This window comes from Narcine bancroftii, chromosome 1 (assembly GCF_036971445.1).
Source record: "Narcine bancroftii isolate sNarBan1 chromosome 1, sNarBan1.hap1, whole genome shotgun sequence".
In the NCBI taxonomy this organism is placed as follows: domain Eukaryota; kingdom Metazoa; phylum Chordata; class Chondrichthyes; order Torpediniformes; family Narcinidae; genus Narcine; species Narcine bancroftii.
This window is the reverse complement of record NC_091469.1, coordinates 312,783,730-312,810,379: the sequence shown is the minus strand read 5'-3', so window position 1 is coordinate 312,810,379 and position 26,650 is coordinate 312,783,730.

Below are 26,650 nucleotides of genomic sequence, written 5' to 3'. Positions count from 1 at the left end.
GGCGAATCAAAGGTTGTGAATCAGAGATGGTGAATCAGAGGCGGGAATCAGAGGCAGGGAAACAAACACGGGGAATCAGAGGCGGGCAATCAGAGCTGGGGAATCAGAGGCGGGGAATCAGTGTTGGGGAATCAGAGGCGTGGAATCAGATATGGGAAAACAGAGGCGGGGAAACAGAGGCGGGGAATCAGATATGGGGAATGAGAGGTGGGGAATCAGAGGTTGGGAGTCAGAGGCAGGGAATCAGAGGCGGGGAATCAGAGGCGGGGAATCAGAGGCAGGGAATCAGATGTGCGGAATCAGAGATGGGGAATCAGAGGCAGGGAATCAGAGGCTTTTGAATCAGAGGCGGGGAATCAGAGGCCGGGAATCAGAGGCCGGGAATGAGAGGCCGGGAATGAGAGTCCGGGAATCAGAAGCCGGAAATCAGAGGCCGGGAATCAGAGATGGGGAATAAGGGGCACGGAATCAGATGTGCGGAATCAGAGATGGGGTATCACAGGCAGGGAATCAGTGGCGGGGAATCAGAGGCGCGGAATCAGAGTCAGGGAATCGGATGTGCGGAATCAGAGATGGGGAATCAGAGGTGGGGAATCAGAGTCCGGGAATCAGAGATGGGGAATCAGAGGTGGGGAATCAGAGGCGGGGAAACATAGGTGGGGAATCAGATATGGGGAATCAGAGGTGGGGAATCAGAGGCGCTGAATCAGAGATGGTGAATCAGAGGCGGGGAATCAGAGGCAGGAAATCAGACATGGGGAATGAGAGGCTGGGAATCAGACACGGGGAATCAGAGGCGGGGAATCAGAGCTGGGGAAGCAGAGGTGGGGAATCAGAGTTGGGGAATCAGAGGCGGGGAATCAGATATGGGGAAACATAGGCGGGGAATCAGAGGCAGGGAAACAGAGGCAGGGAATCAGATATGGGGAATCAGAGGAGGGGAATCAGAGGTTGGGAATCAGAGATGGGGAATCAGAGACGGGGAATGAGATATTGGGAATCAGAGGCGGGGAAACAGAGGCGGGGAATCAGATATGGGGAATCAGAGGTTGGGAATCAGATGCGGGGAATCAGAGGCGGGGAATCAGAGCTGGGGAATCAGAGGCGGGGAATCAGAGTTGGGGAATCAGAGGCCGGGAATTAGATATGGGGAAACAGAGGAGGGGAATCAGAGGCGGGGAAACAGAGGCGGGGAATCAGATATGGGGAATCAGAGGTGGGGAATAAGTTGCAGGGAAGCAGAGGCCGGGTATCTGAGCTGGGGAATAAGAGGCGGGGAATCTGAGTTGGGGAATCAGAGGCCGGGAATTAGATATGGGGAAACAGAGGAGGGGAATCAGAGGCGGGGAAACAGAGGCGGGGAATCAGATATGGGGAATCAGAGGTGGGGAATCAGATATGGGGAAACAGAGGCGGGGAATCAGAGGCGGGGAAACAGAGGCGGGGAATCAGATATGGGGAATCAGAGGTGGGGAATCAGTGGTTGGGAATCAGAGGCAGGGAATCAGATATGGGGAATCAGAGGTGGGGAATCAGTGGTTGGGAATCAGATGTGCGGAATCAGAGATGGGGAATCAGAGTCCGGGAATCAGAGATGGGGAATCAGAGGCGGGGAATGAGATATGGGGAATCAGAGGCGGGGAATCAGAGGCAGGGAATCAGATGTGCGGAATCAGAGGCGGGGAATCAGAGGCGGGGAAACAGATGCTGGGAATCAGATATGGGGAATCAGAGGTGGCGAATCGAAGGCGCTGAATCAGAGATGGGGAATCAGAGGCGGGGAATCAGAGGCAGGGAATCAAACACGAGGAATCAGAGGCGGGGAATCAGAGTTGGGGAATCAGAGGCGGGGACTCAGAAATTGGGGAAACAGAGGCGGGGAATCAGAGGCGGGGAAACAGAGGCGGGGAATCAGATATGGGGAATCAGAGGTGGGGAATCAGAGGTTGCGAATCAGAGGCAGGGAATCAGAGGCGGGGAATCAGAGGCGGGGAATGAGTGGCAGGGAATCAGATGTGCGGAATCAGAGATGGGGAATCAGAGGCAGGGAATCAGAGGCGGGGAATCAGAGGCAGGGAATCAGAGGCCAGGAATCAGAGGCGGGGAATCAGATATGGGGAATCAGAGGTGGGGAATCAGAGGCAGGGAATCAGATGTGCGGAATCAGAGATGGGGAATCAGAGGCAGAGAATCAGAATCAGAAGCGGGGAATAAGAGGCCGGGAATCAGAGGTGGGGAATCAGAGTCCGGGAATCAGAGATGGGGAATCAGAGGCGGGGAATGAGATATTGGGAATCAGAGGCGGGGAATCAGAGGCAGGGAAACAGAGGCGTAGAATCAGATATGCGGAATCAGAGATGGCGAATCAAAGGCGTTGAATCAGAGATGGGGAATCAGAGGCGGGGAATCAGAGGCGGGGAATCAGAGTTGGGGAATCAGAGGCGGGGAATCAGATATGGGGAAACAGAGGTGGGGAATCAGAGGCGGGGAAACAGAGGTGGGGAATCAGATATGGGGAATCAGAGGTGGCGAATCAGAGTTTGGGAATCAAACACGGGGAATGAGAGACGGGGAATCATAGCTGGGGAATCAGAGGCGGGAATCAGAGTTGGGGAATCAGAGGCGGGGAATCAGATATGGGGAAACAGAGGCGGGGAATCAAAGGCGGGGAATCAGATATGGGGAAACAGAGGCGGGGAATCAGAGGCGGAAAACAGAGGCGGGGAATCAGATATGGGGAATCAGAGGTGGGGAATCAGTGGTTGGGAATCAGAGGCATGGAATCAGATATGGGGAATCAGAGGTGGGGAATCAGTGGTTGGGAATCAGAGGCAGGTAATCAGAGGCGGGGAATCAGAGGCGGGGAATCAGAGGCAGGGAATCAGATGTGCGGAATCAGAGATGGGGAATCAGAGTCCGGGAATCAGAGATGGGGAATCAGAGGCGGGGAATGAGATATGGGGAATCAGAGGCGGGGAATCAGAGGCGGGGAAACAGATGCGGTGAATCAGATATGGGGAATCAGAGGTGGCGAATCAAAGGCGCTGAATCAGAGATGGGGAATCAGAGGCGGGGAATCAGAGGCAGGGAATCAAACACGGGGAATCAGAGGCGGGGAATCAGAGTTGGGGAATCAGAGGCGGGGAATCAGATATGGGGAAACAGAGGCGGGGAATAGGAGGCGGGGAAACAGAGGCGGGGAATCAGATATGGGGAATCAGAGGTGGGGAATCAGATGTTGCGAATCAGAGGCAGGGAATCAGAGGCGGGGAATCAGAGGCGGGGAATCAGAGTCAGGGAATCAGATGTGCGGAATCAGAGATGGGGAATCAGTCGCAGGGAATCAGAGGCGGGGAATCAGAGGCAGGGAATCAGAGGACGGGAATCAGAGGAGGGGAATCAGATATGGGGAATCAGAGGTGGAGAATCAGAGGCAGGGTATCAGATGTGCGGAATCAGAGATGGGGACTCAGAGGCAGAGAATCAGAATCAGAATTGGGGAATCAGAGGCCGGGAATCAGAGGCCGGGAATCAGATGCCGGGAATAAGAGGCCGGGAATCAGAGGTGGGGAATCAGAGGCGGGGAATGAGATATGGGGAATCAGAGGCGGGGAACAGAGGCGGGGAATCAGATATGGGGAAACAGAGGCGGGGAATCAGAGGCGGGGAAACAGAGGCGGGGAATCAGATATGGGGAATCAGAGGTGGGGAATCAGATATGGGGAAACAGAGGCGGGGAATACGAGGCGGGAAACACAGGCGGGGAATCAGATATGGGGAATCAGAGGTGGGGAATCAGTGGTTGGGAATCAGAGGCAGGGAATCAGATATGGGGAATCAGAGGTGGGGAATCAGTGGTTGGGAATCAGAGGCAGGTAATCAGAGGCGGGGAATCAGAGGCGGGGAATCAGAGGCAGGGAATCAGATGTGCGGAATCAGAGATGGGGAATCAGAGTCCGGGAATCAGAGATGGGGAATCAGAGGTGGGGAATGAGATATGGGGAATCAGAGGCGGGGAATCAGAGGCAGGGAAGCAGATGCGGGGAATCAGATATGGGGAATCTGAGGTGGCGAATCAGATATGGGGAATCTGAGGTGGCGAATCAATGGCGCTGAATCAGAGATGGGGAATCAGAGGCGGGGAATCAGAGGCAGGGAATCAAACACGGGGAATCAGAGGCGGGGAATCAGAGTTGGGGAATCAGAGGCGGGGAATCAGAGGTGGGGAATCAGAGGTTGCGAATCAGAGGAAGGGAATCAGAGGCGGGGAATCAGAGGCGGGGAATCAGAGGCAGGGAATCAGATGTGCGGAATCAGAGATGGGGAATCATAGGCAGAGAATCAGAGACGGGGAATCAGAGGCAGGGAATCAGAGGCCGGGAATCAGAGGCGTGGAATCAGATATGGGGAATCAGAGGTGGGGAATGAGAGGCAGGGAATCAGATGTGCGGAATCAGAGATGGGGAATCAGAGGCAGAGAATCAGAATCAGAAGCGGGGAATAAGAGGCCGGGAATCAGAGGTGGGGAATCAGAGTCCGGGAATCAGAGATGGGGAATCAGAGGCGGGGAATGAGATATTGGGAATCAGAGGCGGGGAATCAGAGGCAGGGAAACAGAGGCGGGGAATCAGATATGGGGAATCAGAGGTTGGGAATCAGAGGCAGGGAATCAGAGGTGGGGAATCAGAGGCAGGGAATCAGGTGCGGGGAATCAGAGGCGGGGAATCAGAGCTGGGGAATCAGAGGTGGGGAATCAGAGTTGGGGAATCAGAGGCCGGGAATTAGATATGGGGAAACAGAGGAGGGGAATCAGAGGCGGGGAAACAGAGGCGGGGAATCAGATATGGGGAATCAGTGGTGGGGAATAAGTTGCAGGGAAGCAGAGGCCGGGTAACAGAGCTGGGGAATAAGAGGCGCGGGAATCTGAGTTGGGGTATCAGAGGCGGGGAATCAGATATGGGGAAACAGAGGCGGGGCATCAGAGGTGGGGAATCAGAGGCAGGGAATCAGATGTGCGGAATCAGAGATGGGGAATCAGAGGCATGGAATCAGAATCAGAAGCGGGGAATCAGAGGCCGGGAATCAGAGGACGGGAATCAGATGCCAGGAATAAGAGGCCAGGAATCAGAGGTGGGGAATCAGAGTCCGGGAATCAGAGATGGGGAATCAGAGGCGGGGAATGAGATATGGAGAATCAGAGGTGGGGAATCAGAGGCGGGAAAACAGAGGCGGGGAATCAGATATGGGGAATCAGAGGTGGCGAATCAAAGGTTGTGAATCAGAGATGGTGAATCAGAGGCGGGGAATCAGAGGCAGGGAAACAAACACGGGGAATCAGAGGCGGGCAATCAGAGCTGGGGAATCAGAGGCGGGGAATCAGAGTTGGGGAATCAGAGGCGTGGAATCAGATATGGGAAAACAGAGGCGGGGAAACAGAGGCGGGGAATCAGATATGGGGAATGAGAGGTGGGGAATCAGAGGTTGGGAGTCAGAGGCAGGGAATCAGAGGCGGGGAATCAGAGGCGGGGAATCAGAGGCAGGGAATCAGATGTGCGGAATCAGAGATGGGGAATCAGAGGCAGGGAATCAGAGGCGGGGAATCAGAGGCGGGGAATCAGAGGCCGGGAATCAGAGGCCGGGAATGAGAGGCCGGGAATGAGAGGCCGGGAATCAGAAGCCGGAAATCAGAGGCCGGGAATCAGAGATGGGGAATAAGGGGCACGGAATCAGATGTGCGGAATCAGAGATGGGGTATCACAGGCAGGGAATCAGTGGCGGGGAATCAGAGGCGCGGAATAAGAGTCAGGGAATCGGATGTGCGGAATCAGAGATGGGGAATCAGAGGTGGGGAATCAGAGTCCGGGAATCAGAGATGGGGAATCAGAGGTGGGGAATCAGAGGCGGGGAAACATAGGTGGGGAATCAGATATGGGGAATCAGAGGTGGGGAATCAGAGGCGCTGAATCAGAGATGGTGAATCAGAGGCGAGGAATCAGAGGCAGGAAATCAGACATGGGGAATGAGAGGCTGGGAATCAGACACGGGGAATCAGAGGCGGGGAATCAGAGGTGGGGAATCAGAGTTGGGGAATCAGAGGCGGGGAATCAGATATGGGGAAACATAGGCGGGGAATCAGAGGCAGGGAAACAGAGGCGGGGAATCAGATATGGGGAATCAGAGGTGGGGAATAAGTTGCAGGGAAGCAGAGGCCGGGTATCTGAGCTGGGGAATAAGAGGCGGGGAATCTGAGTTGGGGAATCAGAGGCCGGGAATTAGATATGGGGAAACAGAGGAGGGGAATCAGAGGCGGGGAAACAGAGGCGGGGAATCAGATATGGGGAATCAGAGGTGGGGAATCAGATGTTGCGAATCAGAGGCAGGGAATCAGAGGCGGGGAATCAGAGGCGGGGAATCAGAGGCAGGGAATCAGATGTGCGGAATCAGAGATGGGGAATCAGTCGCAGGGAATCAGAGGCGGGGAATCAGAGGCAGGGAATCAGAGGCCGGGAATCAGAGGAGGGGAATCAGATATGGGGAATCAGAGGTGGTGAATCAGAGGCAGGGTATCAGATGTGCGGAATCAGAGATGGGGAGTCAGAGGCAGAGAATCAGAATCAGAAGTGGGGAATCAGAGGCCGGGAATCAGAGGCCGGGAATCAGATGCCGGGAATAAGAGGCCGGGAATCAGAGGTGGGGAATCAGAGGCGGGGAATGAGATATGGGGAATCAGAGGCGGGGAACAGAGGCGGGGAATCAGATATGGGGAAACAGAGGCGGGGAATCAGAGGCGGGGAAACAGAGGCGGGGAATCAGATATGGGGAATCAGAGGTGGGGAATCAGATATTTGGAAACAGAGGCGGGGAATACGAGGCGGGAAACACAGGCGGGGAATCAGATATGGGGAATCAGAGGTGGGGAATCAGTGGTTGGGAATCAGAGGCAGGGAATCAGATATGGGGAATCAGAGGTGGGGAATCAGTGGTTGGGAATCAGAGGCAGGTAATCAGAGGCGGGGAATCAGAGGCGGGGAATCAGAGGCAGGGAATCAGATGTGCGGAATCAGAGATGGGGAATCAGAGTCCGGGAATCAGAGATGGGGAATCAGAGGTGGGGAATGAGATATGGGGAATCAGAGGCGGGGAATCAGAGGCGGGGAAGCAGATGCGGGGAATCAGATATGGGGAATCAGAGGTTGGGAATCAGAGGCAGGGAATCAGAGGTGGGGAATCAGAGGCAGGGAATCAGGTGCGGGGAATCAGAGGCGGGGAATCAGAGCTGGGGAATCAGAGGTGGGGAATCAGAGTTGGGGAATCAGAGGCCGGGAATTAGATATGGGGAAACAGAGGAGGGGAATCAGAGGCGGGGAAACAGAGGCGGGGAATCAGATATGGGGAATCAGTGGTGGGGAATAGGTTGCAGGGAAGCAGAGGCCGGGTAACAGAGCTGGGGAATAAGAGGCGGGGAATCTGAGTTGGGGTATCAGAGGCGGGGAATCAGATATGGGGAAACAGAGGCGGGAGATCAGAGGTGGGGAAACAGAGGCGGGGAATCAGATATGGGGAATCAGAGGTGGGGAATCAGAGGCAGGGAATCAGATGTGCGGAATCAGAGATGGGGAATCAGAGGCATGGAATCAGAATCAGAAGCGGGGAATCAGAGGCCGGGAATCAGAGGACGGGAATCAGATGCCGGGAATAAGAGGCCAGGAATCAGAGGTGGGGAATCAGAGTCCGGGAATCAGTGATGGGGAATCAGAGGCGGGGAATGAGATATGGAGAATCAGAGGTGGGGAATCAGAGGCGGGGAAACAGAGGCGGGGAATCAGATATGGGGAATCAGAGGTGGCGAATCAAAGGTTGTGAATCAGAGATGGTGAATCAGAGGCGGGGAATCAGAGGCAGGGAAACAAACACGGGGAATCAGAGGCGGGCAATCAGAGCTGGGGAATCAGAGGCGGGGAATCAGAGTTGGGGAATAAGGGGCACGGAATCAGATGTGCGGAATCAGAGATGGGGTATCAGAGGCAGGGAATCAGAGGCGGGGAATCAGAGGCGGGGAATCAGAGGCTGGGAATCAGAGGCTGGGAATGAGAGGCCGGGAATGAGAGGCCGGGAATGAGAGGCCGGGAATCAGAAGCCGGAAATCAGAGGCCGGGAATCAGAGATGGGGAATAAGGGGCACGGAATCAGATGTGCGGAATCAGAGATGGGGTATCACAGGCAGGGAATCAGTGGCGGGGAATCAGAGGCGCGGAATCAGAGTCAGGGAATCGGATGTGCGGAATCAGAGATGGGGAATCAGAGTCCGGGAATCAGAGATGGGGAATCAGAGGTGGGGAATCAGAGGTGGGGAAACATAGGTGGGGAATCAGATATGGGGAATCAGAGGTGGGGAATCAGAGGCGCTGAATCAGAGATGGTGAATCAGAGGCGGGGAATCAGAGGCAGGAAATCAGACATGGGGAATGAGAGGCTGGGAATCAGACACGGGGAATCAGAGGCGGGGAATCAGAGCTGGGGAATCAGAGGTGGGGAATCAGAGTTGGGGAATCAGAGGCGGGGAATCAGATATGGGGAAACATAGGCGGGGAATCAGAGGCAGGGAAACAGAGGCGGGGAATCAGATATGGGGAATCAGAGGAGGGGAATCAGAGGTTGGGAATCAGAGGCAGGGAATCAGAGATGGGGAATCAGAGGCGGGGAATGAGATATTGGGAATCAGAGGCGGGGAAAGAGAGGCGGGGAATCAGATATGGGGAATCAGAGGTTGGGAATCAGAGGCAGGGAATCAGAGGTGGGGAATCAGAGGCAGGGAATCAGATGCGGGGAATCAGAGGCGGGGAATCAGAGCTGGGGAATCAGAGGCGGGGAATCAGAGTTGGGGAATCAGAGGCCGGGAATTAGATATGGGGAAACAGAAGAGGGGAATCAGAGGCGGGGAAACAGAGGCGGGGAATCAGATATGGGGAATCAGAGGTGGGGAATAAGTTGCAGGGAAGCAGAGGCCGGGTATCTGAGCTGGGGAATAAGAGGCGGGGAATCTGAGTTGGGGAATCAGAGGCCGGGAATTAGATATGGGGAAACAGAGGAGGGGAATCAGAGGCGGGGAAACAGAGGCGGGGAATCAGATATGGGGAATCAGAGGTGGGGAATCAGATATGGGGAAACAGAGGCGGGGAATCAGAGGCGGGGAAACAGAGGCGGGGAATCAGATATGGGGAATCAGAGGTGGGGAATCAGTGGTTGGGAATCAGATGTGCGGAATCAGAGATGGGGAATCAGAGTCCGGGAATCAGAGATGGGGAATCAGAGGCGGGGAATGAGATATGGGAAATCAGAGGCGGGGAATCAGAGGCAGGGAATCAGATGTGCGGAATCAGAGGCGGGGAATCAGAGGCGGGGAAACAGATGCTGGGAATCAGATATGGGGAATCAGAGGTGGCGAATCGAAGGCGCTGAATCAGAGATGGGGAATCAGAGGCGGGGAATCAGAGGCAGGGAATCAAACACGGGGAATCAGAGGCGGGGAATCAGAGTTGGGGAATCAGAGGCGGGGAAACAGAGGAGGGGTATCAGATATGGGGAACCAGAGGTGGGGAATCAGAGGGCGGGAATCCGAGATGGGTAATCAGAGGCAGGGAATCAGATATGGGGAATCAGAGGCGGGGAATCAGAGGCAGGGAATCAGATGTGGGGAATCAGAGATGCGGAATCAGAGGCAGGGAATCAGAGGCGGGGAATCAGAAGCCGGGAATAATATTCCGGGAATCAGAGGCTTGGAATCAGAGGTGGGGAATCTGAGTCCTGGAATCAGAGATGGGGAATCAGAGGCGGGGAATCAGATATGGGGAATCAGAGGCGGTGAATCAGAGGCGGGGAAACAGAGATGGCTTATCAGATATGGGGAATCAGAGGTGGGGAATCAGAGGCGGGGATTCAGAGGCGGGGAAACAGAGTAGGGGTATCAGATATGGGGAAACAGAGGTGGGGAATCAGAGGGCGGGAATCCGAGATGGGTAATCAGAGGCAGGGAATCAGATATGTGGAATCAGAGGCGGGGAATCAGAGACAGGGAATCAGATGTGGGGAATCAGAGATGGGGAATCAGAGGCAGGGAATCAGAGGCGGGGAATCAGAAGTGGGGAATCATATTCCGGGAATCAGAGGCTGGGAATCAGAGGTGGGGAATCTGAGTCCTGGAATCAGAGATGGGGAATCAGAGGCGGGGAATCAGATATGGGGAATCAGAGGCGGGGAATCAGAGGCGGGGAAACAGAGATGGCTTATCAGATATGGGGAATCAGAGGTGGGGAATCAGAGGCGGTGAATCAGAGATGGGCAATCAGAGGCGGGGATCAGAGGCAGGAAATCTGACATGGGGAATCAGAGGCGGGGTATCAGAGCTGGGGAATCAGAGGCGGGGAATCAGAGTTGGGGAATCAGAGGTGGGGAATCAGATATGGGGAAACAGAGGCGGGGAATCAGAGGTGGGGAAACAGAGGCAGGGAATCAGATATTGGGAATCAGAGGTGGGGAATCAGAGGCAGGGAATCAGATGTGGGGAATCAGAGCTGGGGAATCAGAGGCAGGGAATCAGAGGCGGGGAATCAGAAGTGGGGAATCATATTCCGGGAATCAGAGGCTGGGCATCAGAGGTGGGGAATCTGAGTCCGGGAATCAGAGATGGGGAATCAGAGGCGGGGAATCAGATATGGGGAATCAGAGGCGGGGAATCAGAGGCGGGGAAACAGAGATGGCTTATCAGATATGGGGAATCAGAGGTGGGGAATCAGAGGCGGTGAATCAGAGATGGGGAATCAGAGGCGGGGAATCAGAGGCAGGAAATCTGACATGGGGAATCAGAGGCGGGGTATCAGAGCTGGGGAATCAGAGGCGGGGAATTAGACACGGGGAATCAGAGGTGGGGAATCAGAGCTGAGGAATCAGAGGCGGGGAATCAGAGTTGGGGAATCAGAGGCAGGGAATCAGATATGGGGCATCAGAGGCAGGAAAACAGATATGGGGAATCAGAGGCGGGGAATTAGTGGCAGGGAATCAGAGGCGGGGAATCAGAGGCGGGGTATCAGAGGCAGGGAATCAGATGTGGGGAATCAGACATGGGGAATCAGAGGCAGGGTATCAGAGGCGGGGAATCAGAAGCGGGGAATCATAGGCCGGGAATCAGAGGCCGGGAAACAGAGGTGGGGATTCAAAGTCCGGGAATCAGAGATGGGGAATCAGAGGCGGGGAATCAGATATGGGGAATCAGAGGCGGGGAATCAGAGGTGGAGAAACAGAGGTGGCTAATCAGATATGGGGAATTAGAGGTGGGGAATCAGACGCAGTGCATCAGAGATGGGGAATCAGGCGGGGAATCAGAAGCGGGGAATCATAGGCCGGGAATCAGAGGCCGGGAATCAGAGGTGGGGAATCTGAGTCCGGGAATCAGTGATGGGGAATCAGTTGCGGGGAATTAGATATGGGGAATCAGAGGCGGGGAATCAGAGGCGGGGAAACAGAGATTGCTTATCAGATATGGGGAATCAGAGGTGGGGAATCAGAGGCGGGGAATCAGATATGGGGAATCAGAGGCGGGGAATCAGAGGCGGGGAAACAGAGGTGGCTAATCAGATATGGGGAATCAGAGGTGGGGAATCAGAGGCGGTGAATCAGAGATGGGGAATAAGAGGCGGGGAATAAGAGGCAGGGAATCAGACACAGGGAATCAGAGGCGGGGAATCAGAGCTGGGGAATCAGAGGCGGGGAATCAGAGTTGGGGAATCAGAGGTGGGGAATCAGATATGGGGAAACAGAGACGGGGAATCAGAGGCGGGGTAACAGAGGCGGGGAATCAGATATTGGGAATCAGAGGTGGGGAATCAGAGGCAGGGAATCAGATGAGGGGAATCAGTGCTGGGGAATCAGAGGCGGGGAATCAGAATTTGGGAATCAGAGATGGGGAATCAGAGATGGGGAATCAGAGGCGGGGAATCAGACGCGGTGAATCAGAGGTGGTTAATCAAAGATGGGGAACCAGAGGCAGGGAATCAGAAGCAGGGAATCAGACGCGGGGAATCAGATGCGGGGAATCATAGCTGGGGAATCAGAGGCGGGGATTCAGAGTTGGGGAATCAGAGGCGGGGTATCAGATATGGGGAATCAGAGGCGGGGAATCAGAGGCGGGGAAACTGAGGCGGGGAATCAGATATGGGGAATCATGGGTGGGGAATCAGAGGCGGTGAATCAGAGATGGGGAATCAGAGGCCGGGAATTAGATTCAGGGAATCAGACGCGGGTAATCAGAGGTGGGGAATCAGAGCTGGGGATTCAGAGGCGGGGAATCAGAGTCGGGGAATCAGAGGCGGGGAATCAGAGATGGGGAATCAGAGGCGGGGAATCAGAGGCCGGGAATCAGAGGCCGGGAATCAGTTGTGGGGTATCAGAGGCCGGGAATTAGCGGTGGTGAATCAGTGATGGGGAATCAGACGCGGGGATTCAGAGGCGGGGAATCAGACGCGGGGAATCAGAGGCAGGGAATCAGAGCTGGGGAATCAGAGGCGGGGAATCTGAGTTTGGGAATCAGAGGCGGGGAATAAGATATGGGGAATCAGAGGCGGGGAATCAGATATGGGGAATCAGGGGAGGGGAATCAGAGGTGGGCCATCAGAGGCGGGAATCAGATTTGGGGAATCAGACATGGTGAATCAGAGGTGGGGAATCACAGGCAGGGAATCAGACGCAGGGAATCAGTGGTGGAGAATCAAAGATGGGGAATCAGAGGCGGGGAATCAGAGGCAGGGAATCAGACACGGGGAATCAGAGGCGGGGAATCAGAGCTGGGGAATCAGAGGCGGGGAATCAGAGTTGGGGAATCAGAGGTGGGGAATCAGATATGGGGAAACAGATGCGGGGAATCAGAGGTGGGGAAACAGAGGCAGGGAATCAGATATTGGGAATCAGAGGTGGGGAATCAGAGGCAGGGAATCAGAGGTGGGGAATCAGTGGCAGGGAATCAGATGTGGGGAATCAGAGCTGGGGAATCAGAGGCGGGGAATCAGAATTTGGGAATCAGAGATGGGGAATCAGAGATGGGGAATCAGAGGCGGGGAATCAGACGCGGAGAATCAGAGGTGGTTAATTACAGATGGGGAACCAGAGGCAGGGAATCAGAAGCAGGGAATCAGACGCAGGGAATCAGAGGCGGGGAATCATACCTTGGGAATCAGAGGCGGGGATTCAGAGTTGGGGAATCAGAGGCGGGGTATCAGATATGGGGAATCAGAGGCGGGGAAACTGAGGCTGGGAATCAGATATGGGGAATCAGAGGTGGGGAATCAGAGGCGGTGAATCAGAGATGGGGAATCAGAGGCCGGGAATTAGATTCAGGGAATCAGACGCGGGTAATCAGAGGTGGGGAATCAGAGCTGGGGATTCAGAGGCGGGGAATCAGAGTCGGGGAATCAGAGGCGGGGAATCAGAGATGGGGAATCAGAGGCGGGGAATCAGAGGCCGGGAATCAGAGGCCGGGTATCAGTTGTGGGGAATCAGAGGCCGGGAATTAGCGGTGGTGAATCAGAGATGGGGAATCAGAGGCGGGGATTCAGAGGCGGGGAATCAGAGTTGGGGAATCAGAGGTGGGGAATCAGATATGGGGAAACAGAGGCGGGGAATCAGAGGTGGGGAAACAGAGGCAGGGAATCAGATATTGGGAATCAGAGGTGGGGAATCAGAGGCAGGGAATCAGATGTGGGGAATCAGAGCTGGGGAATCAGAGGCAGGGAATCAGAGGCGGGGAATCAGAAGTGGGGAATCATATTCCGGGAATCAGAGGCTGGGCATCAGAGGTGGGGAATCTGAGTCCGGGAATCAGAGATGGGGAATCAGAGGCGGGGAATCAGATATGGGGAATCAGAGGCGGGGAATCAGAGGCGGGGAAACAGAGATGGCTTATCAGATATGGGGAATCAGAGGTGGGGAATCAGAGGCGGTGAATCAGAGATGGGGAATCAGAGGCGGGGAATCAGAGGCAGGAAATCTGACATGGGGAATCAGAGGCGGGGTATCAGAGCTGGGGAATCAGAGGCGGGGAATTAGACACGGGGAATCAGAGGTGGGGAATCAGAGCTGAGGAATCAGAGGCGGGGAATCAGAGTTGGGGAATCAGAGGCAGGGAATCAGATATGGGGCATCAGAGGCAGGAAAACAGATATGGGGAATCAGAGGCGGGGAATTAGTGGCAGGGAATCAGAGGCGGGGAATCAGAGGCGGGGTATCAGAGGCAGGGAATCAGATGTGGGGAATCAGACATGGGGAATCAGAGGCAGGGTATCAGAGGCGGGGAATCAGAAGCGGGGAATCATAGGCCGGGAATCAGAGGCCGGGAAACAGAGGTGGGGATTCAAAGTCCGGGATTCAGAGGCGGGGAATCAGACGTGGGGAATCAGAGGCGGGGAATCAGAGCTGGGGAATCAGAGGCAGGGAATCTGAGTTTGGGAATCAGAGGCGGGGAATAAGATATGGGGAATCAAAGGCGGGGAATCAGATATGGGGAATCAGAGGAGGGGAATCAGAGGTGGGGCATCAGCCGCGGGAATCAGAATTGGGGAATCAGACATGGTGAATCAGAGGCGGGGAATCAGAGTTGGGGAATCAGAGGTTGCGAATCAGATATGGGGAAACAGAGGCGGGGAATCAGAGGTGGTGAAACAGAGGCAGGGAATCAGATATTGGGAATCAGAGGTGGGGAATCAGAGGCAGGGAATCAGATTTGGGGAATCAGAGCTGGGGAATCAGAGGCAGGGATTCTGAGTTTGGGAATCAGAGGTGGGGAATAAGATATGGGGAATCAGAGGCGGGGAATTAGTGGCGGGGAATCAGAGGCGGGGAATCAGAGGCGGGGTATCAGAGGCAGGGAATCAGATGTGGGGAATCAGACATGGGGAATCAGAGGCAGGGAATCAGAGGCGGGGAATCAGAAGCGGGGAATCATAGGCCGGGAATCAGAGGCCGGGAATCAGAGGTGGGGAATCTGAGTCTGGGAATCAGAGATGGGGAATCAGAGGCGGGGAATCAGATATGGGGAATCAGAGGCGGGGAATCAGAGGCGGGGAAACAGAGATTGCTTATCAGATATGGGGAATCAGAGGTGGGGAATCAGAGGCGGGGAATCAGAAATGGGGAATCAGAGGCGGGGAATCAGAGGCGGGGAAACAGAGCTGAGGAACCAGAGGCGGGGAATCAGAGTTGGGGAATCAGAGACGGGGAATCAGATATGGGGAATCAGAGGCGGGGAATCAGAGGCGGGGAAACAGAGGAGGGGTATCAGATATGGGGAACAAGAGGTGGGGAATCAGAGGGCGGGAATCCGAGATGGGTAATCAGAGGCAGGGAATCAGATATGGGGAATCAGAGGCGGGGAATCAGAGGCAGGGAATCAGATGTGTGGAATCAGAGATGGGGAATCAGAGGCAGGGAATCAGAGGCGGGGAATCAGAAGCCGGGAATCATATTCCGGGAATCAGAGGCTTGGAATCAGAGGTGGGGAATCTGAGTCCTGGAATCAGAGATGGGGAATCAGAGGCGGGGAATCAGATATGGGGAATCAGAGGCGGGGAATCAGAGGCGGGGAGACAGAGATGGCTTATCAGATATGGGGAATCAGAGGTGGGGAATCAGAGGCGGGGATTCAGAGGCGGGGAAACAGAGTAGGGGTATCAGATATGGGGAACCAGAGGAGGGGAATCGGAGGGCGGGAATCCGAGATGGGTAATCAGAGGCAGGGAATCAGATATGTGGAATCAGAGGCGGGGAATCAGAGGCAGGGAATCAGATGTGGGGAATCAGAGATGGGGAATCAGAGTCAGGGAATCAGAGGCGGGGAATCAGAAGCGGGGAATCATATTCCGGGAATCAGAGGCTGGGAATCAGAGGTGGGGAATCTGAGTCCGGGAATCAGAGATGGGGAATCAGAGGCGGGGAATCAGATATGGGGAATCAGAGGCGGGGAATCAGAGGCGGGGAAACAGAGATGGCTTATCAGATATGGGGAATCAGAGGTGGGGAATCAGAGGCGGTGAATCAGAGATGGGGAATCAGAGGCGGGGAATCAGAGGCAGGAAATCTGACATGGGGAATCAGAGGCGGGGTATCAGAGCTGGGGAATAAGAGGCGGGGAATCAGAGTTGGGGAATCAGAGGTGGGGAATCAGATATGGGGAAACAGAGGCGGGGAATCAGAGGTGGGGAAACAGAGGCAGGGAATCAGATATTGGGAATCAGAGGTGGGGAATCAGAGGCAGGGAATCAGATGTGGGGAATCAGAGCTGGGGAATCAGAGACGGGGAATCTGAGTTTGGGAATCAGAGGCGGGGAATAAGATATGGGGAATCAGAGGCGGGGAATCAGATATGGGCAATCAGAGGAGGGGAATCAGAGGTGGGGCATCAGAGGCGGGAATCAGAATTGGGGAATCAGACATGGGGAATCAGAGAAGGGGAATCAGAGGCAGTGAATCAGAGATGGTGAATCAGAGGCGGGGAATCACAGGGAGGGAATCAGACGCAAGGAATCAGTGGTGATGAATCCAAGATGGGGAATCAGAGGCGGGGAATCAGAGGTAGGGAATTAGACACGGGGAATCAGAGGTGGGGAATCAGAGCTGACGAATCTGAGGCGGGGAATCAGAGTTGGGGAATCAGAGGCAGGGAATCAGATATGGGGCATCAGAGGCAGGAAAACAGATATGGGGAATCAGAGGCGGGGAATTAGTGGCAGGGAATCAGAGGCGGGGAATCAGAGTCGGGGTATCAGAGGCAGGGAATCAGATGTGGGGAATCAGACATGGGGAATCAGAGGCAGGGTATCAGAGGCGGGGAATCAGAAGCGGGGAATCATAGGCCGGGAATCAGAGGCCGGGAAACAGAGGTGGGGATTCAGAGTCCGGGAATCAGAGATGGGGAATCAGAGGCGGGGAATCAGATATGGGGAATCAGAGGCGGGGAATCAGAGGTGGAGAAACAGAGGTGGCTAATCAGATATGGGGAATTAGAGGTGGGGAATCAGACGCAGTGCATCAGAGATGGGGAATCAGGCGGGGAATCAGAAGCGGGGAATCATAGGCCGGGAATCAGAGGCCGGGAATCAGAGGTGGGGAATCTGAGTCCGGGAATCAGAGATGGGGAATCAGTTGCGGGGAATCAGATATGGGGAATCAGAGGCGGGGAATCAGAGGCGGGGAAACAGAGATTGCTTATCAGATATGGGGAATCAGAGGTGGGGAATCAGAGGCGGGGAATCAGATATGGGGAATCAGAGGCGGGGAAACAGAGGTGGCTAATCAGATATGGGGAATCAGAGGTGGGGAATCAGAGGCGGTGAATCAGAGATCGGGAATCAGAGGCGGGGAATCAGAGGCAGGGAATCAGACACAGGGAATCAGAGGCGGGGAATCAGAGCTGGGGAATCAGAGGCGGGGAATCAGAGTTGGGGAATCAGAGGTGGGGAATCAGATATGGGGAAACAGAGGCGGGGAATCAGAGGCGGGGTAACAGAGGTGGGGAATCAGATATTGGGAATCAGAGGTGGGGAATCAGAGGCAGGGAATCAGATGAGGGGAATCAGTGCTGGGGATTCAGAGGCGGGGAATCAGAATTTGGGAATCAGAGATGGGGAATCAGAGGCGGGGAATCAGACGCGGTGAATCAGAGGTGGTTAATCACAGATGGGGAACCAGAGGCAGGGAATCAGAAGCAGGGAATCAGACGCGGGGAATCAGATGCGGGGAATCATAGCTGGGGAATCAGAGGCGGGGATTCAGAGTTGGGGAATCAGAGGCGGGGTATCAGATATGGGGAATCAGAGGCGGGGAATCAGAGGTGGGGAAACTGAGGCGGGGAATCAGATATGGGGAATCATGGGTGGGGAATCAGAGGCGGTGAATCAGAGATGGGGAATCCGAGGCCGGGAATTAGATTCAGGGAATCAGACGCGGGTAATCAGCGGTGGGGAATCAGAGATGGGGAATCAGAGGCGGGGAATCAGAGTCGGGGAATCAGAGGCGGGGAATCAGATATGGGGAATCAGGGGAGGGGAATCAGAGGTGGGGCATCAGAGGCGGGAATCAGATTTGGGGAATCAGACATGGTGAATCAGAGGTGGGGAATCACAGGCAGGGAATCAGACGCAGGGAATCAGTGGTGGAGAATCAGAGATGGGGAATCAGAGGCGGGGAATCAGAGGCAGGGAATCAGACACGGGGAATCAGAGGCGGGGAATCAGAGCTGGGGAATCAGAGGCGGGGAATCAGAGTTGGGGAATCAGAGGTGGGGAATCAGATATGGGGAAACAGATGCGGGGAATCAGAGGTGGGGAAACAGAGGCAGGGAATCAGATATTGGGAATCAGAGGTGGGGAATCAGAGGCAGGGAATCAGAGGTGGGGAATCAGTGGCAGGGAATCTGATGTGGGGAATCAGAGCTGGGGAATCAGAGGCGGGGAATCAGAATTTGGGAATCAGAGATGGGGAATCAGAGATGGGGAATCAGAGGCGGGGAATCAGACGCGGAGAATCAGAGGTGGTTAATCACAGATGGGGAACCAGAGGCAGGGAATCAGAAGCAGGGAATCAGACGCAGGGAATCAGAGGCGGGGAATCATACCTTGGGAATCAGAGGCGGGGATTCAGAGTTGGGGAATCAGAGGCGGGGTATCAGATATGGGGAATCAGAGGTGGGGAATCAGAGGCGGGGAAACTGAGGCGGGGAATCAGATATGGGGAATCAGAGGTGGGGAATCAGAGGCGGTGAATCAGAGATGGGGAATCAGAGGCCGGGAATTAGATTCAGGGAATCAGACGCGGGTAATCAGAGGTGGGGAATCAGAGCTGGGGATTCAGAGGCGGGGAATCAGAGTCGGGGAATCAGAGGCGGGGAATCAGAGATGGGGAATCAGAGGCGGGGAATCAGAGGCCGGGAATCAGAGGCCGGGAATCACTTGTGGCGAATCAGAGGCCGGGAATTAGCGGTGGTGAATCAGAGATGGGGAATCAGAGGCGGGGATTCAAAGACGGGGAATCAGACGTGGGGAATCAGAGGCGTGGAATCAGAGCTGGGGAATCAGAGGCGGGGAATCTGAGTTTGGGAATCAGAGGCGGGGAATAAGATATGGGGAATCAAAGGCGGGGAATCAGATATGGGGAATCAGAGGAGGGGAATCAGAGGTGGGGCATCAGCCGCGGGAATCAGAATTGGGGAATCAGACATGGTGAATCAGAGGCGGGGAATCAGAGTTGGGGAATCAGAGGTTGCGAATCAGATATGGGGAAACAGAGGCGGGGAATCAGAGGTGGTGAAACAGAGGCAGGGAATCAGATATTGGGAATCAGAGGTGGGGAATCAGAGGCAGGGAATCAGATGTGGGGAATCAGAGCTGGGGAATCAGAGGCAGGGATTCTGAGTTTGGGAATCAGAGGCGGGGAATAAGATATGGGGAATCAGAGGCGTGCAATCAGATATGGGCAATCAGAGGAGGGGAATCAGAGGTGGGGCATCAGAGGCGGGAATCAGAATTGGGGAAGCAGACATGGGGAATCAGAGAAGGGGAATCAGAGGCAGTGAATCAGAGATGGTGAATCAGAGGCGGGGAATCACAGGCAGGGTTTCAGACGCAGGGAATCAGTGGTGGTGAATCCAAGATGGGGAATCAGAGGCGGGGAATCAGAGGCAGGGAATTAGACACGGGGAATCAGAGGTGGGGAATCAGAGCTGAGGAATCAGAGGCGGGGAATCAGAGTTGGGGAATCAGAGGCAGGGAATCAGATATGGGGCATCAGAGGCAGGGAATCAGATATGGGGAATCAGTGGCGGGGAATTAGTGGCAGGGAATCAGAGGCGGGGAATCAGAGGCGGGGTATCAGAGGCAGGGAATCAGATGTGGGGAATCAGACATGGGGAATCAGAGGCAGGGAATCAGTGGCGGTGAATCAGAAGCGGGGAATCATAGGCCGGGAATCAGAGGCCGGGAATCAGAGGTGGGGAATCAGAGTCCGAAAATCAGAGATGGGGTATCAGAGGCGGGGAATCAGATATGGGGAATCAGAGGCGGGAATCAGAGGCTGAGAAACAGAGGTGGCTAATCAGATATGGGGAATAAGAGGTGGGGAATCAGAGGCGGTGAATCAGAGATGGGGAATCAGAGGCGGGGAATCAGAGGCAGGGAATCAGACACGGGGAATCAAAGGCGGGGAATCAGAGCTGGGGAATCAGATGCGTGGAATCAGAGTTGAGGAATCAGAGGTGGGGAATCAGATATGGGGAAACAGAGGCGGGGAATCAAAGGCGGGGAAACAGAGGCGGGGAATCAGATATTGGGAATCCGAGGTGGGGAATCAGAGGCAGGGAATCAGATGTGGGGAATCAGAGCTGGGGAATCAGAGGCGGGGAAACAGAATTTGGGAATCAGAGATGGGGAATCAGAGATGGGGAATCAGAGGCGGGGAATCAGACGCGGAAAATCAGAGGTGGTTAATCACAGATGGGGAACCAGAGGCGGGTATTCAGAGGCGGGGAAATTGAGGCGGGGAATCAGATATGGGGAATCAGAGGTGGGGAATCAGAGGCGGTGAATCAGAGATGGGGAATCAGAGGCCGGGAATTAGAGTCAGGGAATCAGACGCGGGTAATCTGAGGTGGGGAATCAGAGCTGGGGAATCAGAGGCGGGGAATCAGAGTCGGGGAATCAGAGGCGGGGAATCAGAGATGGGGAATCAGAGGCGGGGAATCAGAGGCCGGGAATCAGAGGCCGGGAATTAGCGGTGGCACCTCTGATGCTCCTCTGATGCTCCTCTGATGCACCTCTGATGCACCTCCAATGCACCTCTGATGCACCTCTGATGCTCCTCTGATGCTCCTCTGATGCTCCTCTGATGCTCCTCAGATGCTCCTCTGATGCTCCTCTGATGCTCCTCTGATGCTCCTCTGATGCTCCTCTGATGCTCCTCTGATGCTCCTCTGATCCTCCTCTGATGCTCCTCTGATGCTCCTCTGTTGCTCCTCTAATGCTCCTCTTATGCTCATCTGATGCTCCTCTGATGCTCCTCTGATGCTCCTCTGATGCTCCTCTGATGCACTTCTGATGCTCCTCTGATGCTCCTCTGATGCTCCTCTGATGCTCCTCTGATGCACCTCTGATGCTCCTCTGATGCACCTCTGATGCTCTTCTGATGCTCCTCTGATGCTCTCTCTGATGCTCCTCTGATGCTCCTCTGATGCTCCTCTGATGCTCCTCTGATGCTCCACTGATGCTCCTCTGATGCTCCTCTGATGCTCCTCTGATGCTCCTCTGGCGCTCCTCTGATGCTCCTCTGATGCACCTCTGATGCACCTCTGACGCTCCTCCGATGCTCCTCCGATGCTCCTCTGACGCTCCTCTGACGCTCCTCTGACGCTCCTCTGATGCTCCTCTGATGCACCTCTGATGCACCTCTGACACTCCTCCGATGCTCCTCTGATGCTCCTCTGATGCTCCTCTGATGCTCCTCTGATGCTCCTCTGATGCTCCTCTGATACTCCTCTGTTGCTCCTCTGATGCTCCTCTTATGCTCATCTGATGCTCCTCTGATGCTCCTCTTATGCTCCTCTGATGCTCCTCTGATGCACCTCTGATGCTCCTCTGATGCTCCTCTGATGCTCCTCTGATGCTCCTCTGATGCTCCTCTGTTGCTCCTCTGATGCTCCTCTGATGCTCCTCTGATGCTCCTCTGATGCTCCTCTGATGCTCCTCTGATGCTCCTCTGATGCACCTCTGATGCTCCTCTGATGCACCTCTGATGCTCTTCTGATGCTCCTCTGATGCTCCTCTGATGCTCCTCTGATGCTCCTCTGATGCACCTCTGATGCTCCTCTGATGCACCTCTGATGCTCTTCTGATGCTCCTCTGATGCTCCTCTGATGCTCCTCTGATGCTCCTCTGATGCTCCTCTGACGCTCCTCTGATGGTCCTCTGATGCACCTCTGATGCACCTCTGACGCTCCTCCGATGCTCCTCTGATGCTCCTCTGACGCTCCTCTGACGCTCCTCTGACGCTCCTCCGATGCTCCTCTGACGCACCTCTGATGCACCTCTGACACACCTCCGATGCTCCTCTGACGCTCCTCTGATGCTCCTCTGTTGCTCCTCTGATGCTCCTCTGATGCTCCTCTGATGCTCCTCTGATGCTCCTCTGATGCTCCTCTTATGCTCCTCTGATGCTCCTCTGATGCTCCTCTGATGCTCCTCTGATGCTCCACTGATGCTCCTCTGATGCTCCTCTGATGCTCCTCTGATGCTCCACTGATGCTACTCTGATGCTCCTCTGATGCTCCTCTGATGCTCCTCTGATGCTCCTCTGAATGCTCCTCTGATGCTCCTCTGATGCACCTCTGATGCACCTCTGATGCACTTCTGATGCTCCTCTGATGCTCCTCTGATGCTCCTCTGATGCTCCTCTGATGCTCCTCTGACGCTCCTCTGATGCTCCTCTGACGCTCCTCTGATGCTCCTCTGATGCACCTCTGATGCACCTCTGACGCTCCTCCGATGCTCCTCTGATGCTCCTCTGACGCTCCTCTGACGCTCCTCTGACGCTCCTCCGATGCTCCTCTGACGCACCTCTGATGCACCTCTGACACACCTCCGATGCTCCTCTGACGCACCTCTGATGCACCTCTGATGCACCTCTGATGCTCCTCTGACGCTCCTCTGATGCTCCTCTGTTGCTCCTCTGATGCTCCTCTGATGCTCCTCTGATGATCCTCTGATGCTCCTCTTATGCTCCTCTGATACTCCTCTGATGCTCCTCTGATGCTCCTCTGATGCTCCACTGATGCTCCTCTGATTCTCCTCTGATGCTCCACTGATGCTCCTCTGATGCTCATCTGATGCTCCTATGATGCTCCACTGATGCTACTCTGATGCTCCTCTGATGCTCCTCTGATGCTCCTCTGATGCTCCTCTGATGCTCCTCTGATGCTCCTCTGATGCTCCTCTGATGCACCTCTGATGCACCTCTGATGCTCCTCTGATGCTCCTCTGATGCTCCTCTGATTCTCCTCTGATGCTCCTCTGATGCTCCTCTGATGCGCCTCTGATGCTCCTCTGATGCTCCTCTGATGCTCCTCTGATGCTCCTCTGATGCTCCTCTGATGCTCCTCTGTTGCTCCTCTGATGCTCCTCTGATTCACCTCTGATGCTCCTCTGATGCACCTCTGATGCTCCTCTGATGCTCCTCTAATGCTCCTCTGATGCTCCTCTGATGCTCCTCTGATGCTCCTCTGATGCTCCTCTGATGCTCCTCTGATGCTCCTCTGATGCTCCTCTGATACTCCTCTGTTGCTCCTCTGATGCTCCTCTGATGCTCCTCTGATGCTCCTCTGATGCTCCTCTGATGCTCCTCTGATGCTCCTCTGATGCTCCTCTGATGCACCTCTGATGCTCCTCTGATGCTCCTCTGTTGCTCCTCTGATGCTCCTCTGATGCTCCTCTGATGCTCCTCTGATGCTCCTCTGATGCTCCTCTGATGCTCCTCTGATGCTCCTCTGATGCTCCTCTGATGCTCCTCTGATGCACCTCTGATGCTCTTCTGATGCTCCTCTGATGCTCCTCTGATGCTCCTCTGATGCTCCTCTGATGCTCCTCTGTTGCTCCTCTGGCTCCTCTGATGCTCCTCTGATGCTCCTCTGATGCTCCTCTGATGCTCCTCTGATGCTCCTCTGATGCTCCTCTGATGCACCTCTGATGCTCCTCTGATGCTCTTCTGATGCTCCTCTGATGCTCCTCTGATGCTCTTCTGATGCTCCTCTGATGCTCCTCTGATGCTCCTCTGATGCTCCTCTGATGCTCCTCTGATGCACCTCTGATGCTCCTCTGATGCTCCTCTGATGCTCCTCTGATGCTCCTCTGATGCTCCTCTGATGCTCCTCTGATGCTCCTCTGACGCTCCTCTGACGCTCCTCTGACGCTCCTCTGATGCACCTCTGATGCACCTCTGACGCTCCTCCGATGCTCCTCTGACGCACCTCTGACGCTCCTCCGATGCTCCTCTGACGCACCTCTGACACACCTCTGACGCAGCTCTGATGCTCTCTGACGCTCCTCTGACGCTCCTCTGATGCTCCTCTGTTGCTCCTCTGTTGCTCCTCTGATGCTCCTCTGATGCTCCTCTGATGCTCCTCTGATGCTCCTCTGATGCTCCTCTGATGCTCCTCTGATGCTCCTCTGATGCTCCTCTGATGCTCCACTGATGCTCCTCTGATGCTCCTCTGATGCTCCTCTGATGCTCCTCTGATGCTCCTCTGATGCTCCTCTGATGCTCCTCTGATGCTCCTCTGATGCTCCTCTGATGCACCTCTGATGCACCTCTGATGCTCCTCTGATGCTCCTCTGATGCTCCTCTGATGCTCCTCTGATGCGCCTCTGATGCGCCTCTGATGCTCCTCTGATGCTCCTCTGATGCTCCTCTGATGCTCCTCTGATGCTCATCTGATGCTCCTCTGTTGCTCCTCTGATGCTCCTCTGATTCACCTCTGATGCTCCTCTGATGCACCTCTGATGCTCCTCTGATGCTCCTCTGATGCTCCTCTAATGCTCCTCTGATGCTCCTCTGATGCTCCTCTGATGCTCCTCTGATGCTCCTCTGATGCTCCTCTGATGCTCCTCTGATGCTCCTCTGATGCTCCTCTGATGCTCCTCTGATGCTCCTCTGATGCTCCTATGATGCTCCTCTGATGCACCTCTGATGCTCCTCTGTTGCTCCTCGGATGCACCTCTGATTCTCCTCGGATGCTCCTCTGATGCTCCTCTGATGCACCTCTGATGCTCCTCTGATGCTCCTCTGATGCTCCTCTGATGCACCTCTGATGCACCTCCGACGCTCCTCCGACGCTCCTCCGATGCTCCTCTGACGCTCCTCTGACGCTCCTCTGACGCTCCTCTGATGCTCCTCTGATGCACCTCTGATGCACCTCTGACGCTCCTCCGATGCTCCTCTGATGCTCCTCTGATGCTCCTCTGATGCTCCTCTGATGCTCCTCTGATGCTCCTCTGTTGCTCCTCTGATGCTCCTCTTATGCTCATCTGATGCTCCTCTGATGCTCCTCTGATGCTCCTCTGATGCTCCTCTGATGCTCCTCTGATGCTCCTCTGACGCTCCTCTGATGGTCCTCTGATGCACCTCTGATGCACCTCTGACGCTCCTCTGACGCTCCTCTGACGCTCCTCTGACGCTCCTCTGACGCTCCTCCGATGCTCCTCTGACGCACCTCCGATGCACCTCTGACACACCTCCGATGCTCCTCTGACGCACCTCTGATGCACCTCTGACGCACCTCTGATGCTCCTCTGACGCTCCTCTGATGCTCCTCTGTTGCTCCTCTGATGCTCCTCTGATGCTCCTCTGATGCTCCTCTGATGCTCCTCTGATGCTCCTCTTATGCTCCTCTGATGCTCCTCTGATGCTCCTCTGATGCTCCTCTGATGCTCCACTGATGCTCCTCTGATGCTCCTCTGATGCTCCTCTGATGCTCCACTGATGCTACTCTGATGCTCCTCTGATGCTCCTCTGATGCTCCTCTGATGCTCCTCTGATGCTCCTCTGATGCTCCTCTGATGCACCTCTGATGCACCTCTGATGCACCTCTGATGCTCCTCTGATGCTCCTCTGATGCTCCTCTGATGCTCCTCTGATGCTCCTCTGATGCTCCTCTGACGCTCCTCTGATGCTCCTCTGACGCTCCTCTGATGCTCCTCTGATGCACCTCTGATGCACCTCTGACGCTCCTCCGATGCTCCTCTGACGCTCCTCTGACGCTCCTCTGACGCTCCTCTGACGCTCCTCTGACGCTCCTCCGATGCTCCTCTGACGCACCTCCGATGCACCTCTGACACACCTCCGATGCTCCTCTGACGCACCTCTGATGCACCTCTGACGCACCTCTGATGCTCCTCTGACGCTCCTCTGATGCTCCTCTGTTGCTCCTCTGATGCTCCTCTGATGCTCCTCTGATGCTCCTCTGATGCTCCTCTGATGCTCCTCTTTTGCTCCTCTGATGCTCCTCTGATGCTCCTCTGATGCTCCTCTGATGCTCCACTGATGCTCCTCTGATGCTCCTCTGATGCTCCACTGATGCTCCTCTGATGCTCCTCTGATGCTCCTCTGATGCTCCACTGATGCTACTCTGATGCTCCTCTGATGCTCCTCTGATGCTCCTCTGATGCTCCTCTGATGCTCCTCTGATGCTCCTCTGATGCTCCTCTGATGCACCTCTGATGCACCTCTGCTGCACCTCTGATGCTCCTCTGCTGCTCCTCTGATGCTCCTCTGATGCTCCTCTGATGCTCCTCTGATGCTCCTCTGATGCGCCTCTGATGCTCCTCTGATGCTCCTCTGATGCTCCTCTGATGCTCCTCTGATGCTCCTCTGTTGCTCCTCTGATGCTCCTCTGATTCACCTCTGATGCTCCTCTGATGCACCTCTGATGCTCCTCTGATGCTCCTCTGATGCTCCTCTAATGCTCCTCTGATGCTCCTCTGATGCTCCTCTGATGCTCCTCTGATGCTCCTCTGATGCTCCTCTGATGCTCCTCTGATGCTCCTCTGATACTCCTCTGTTGCTCCTCTGA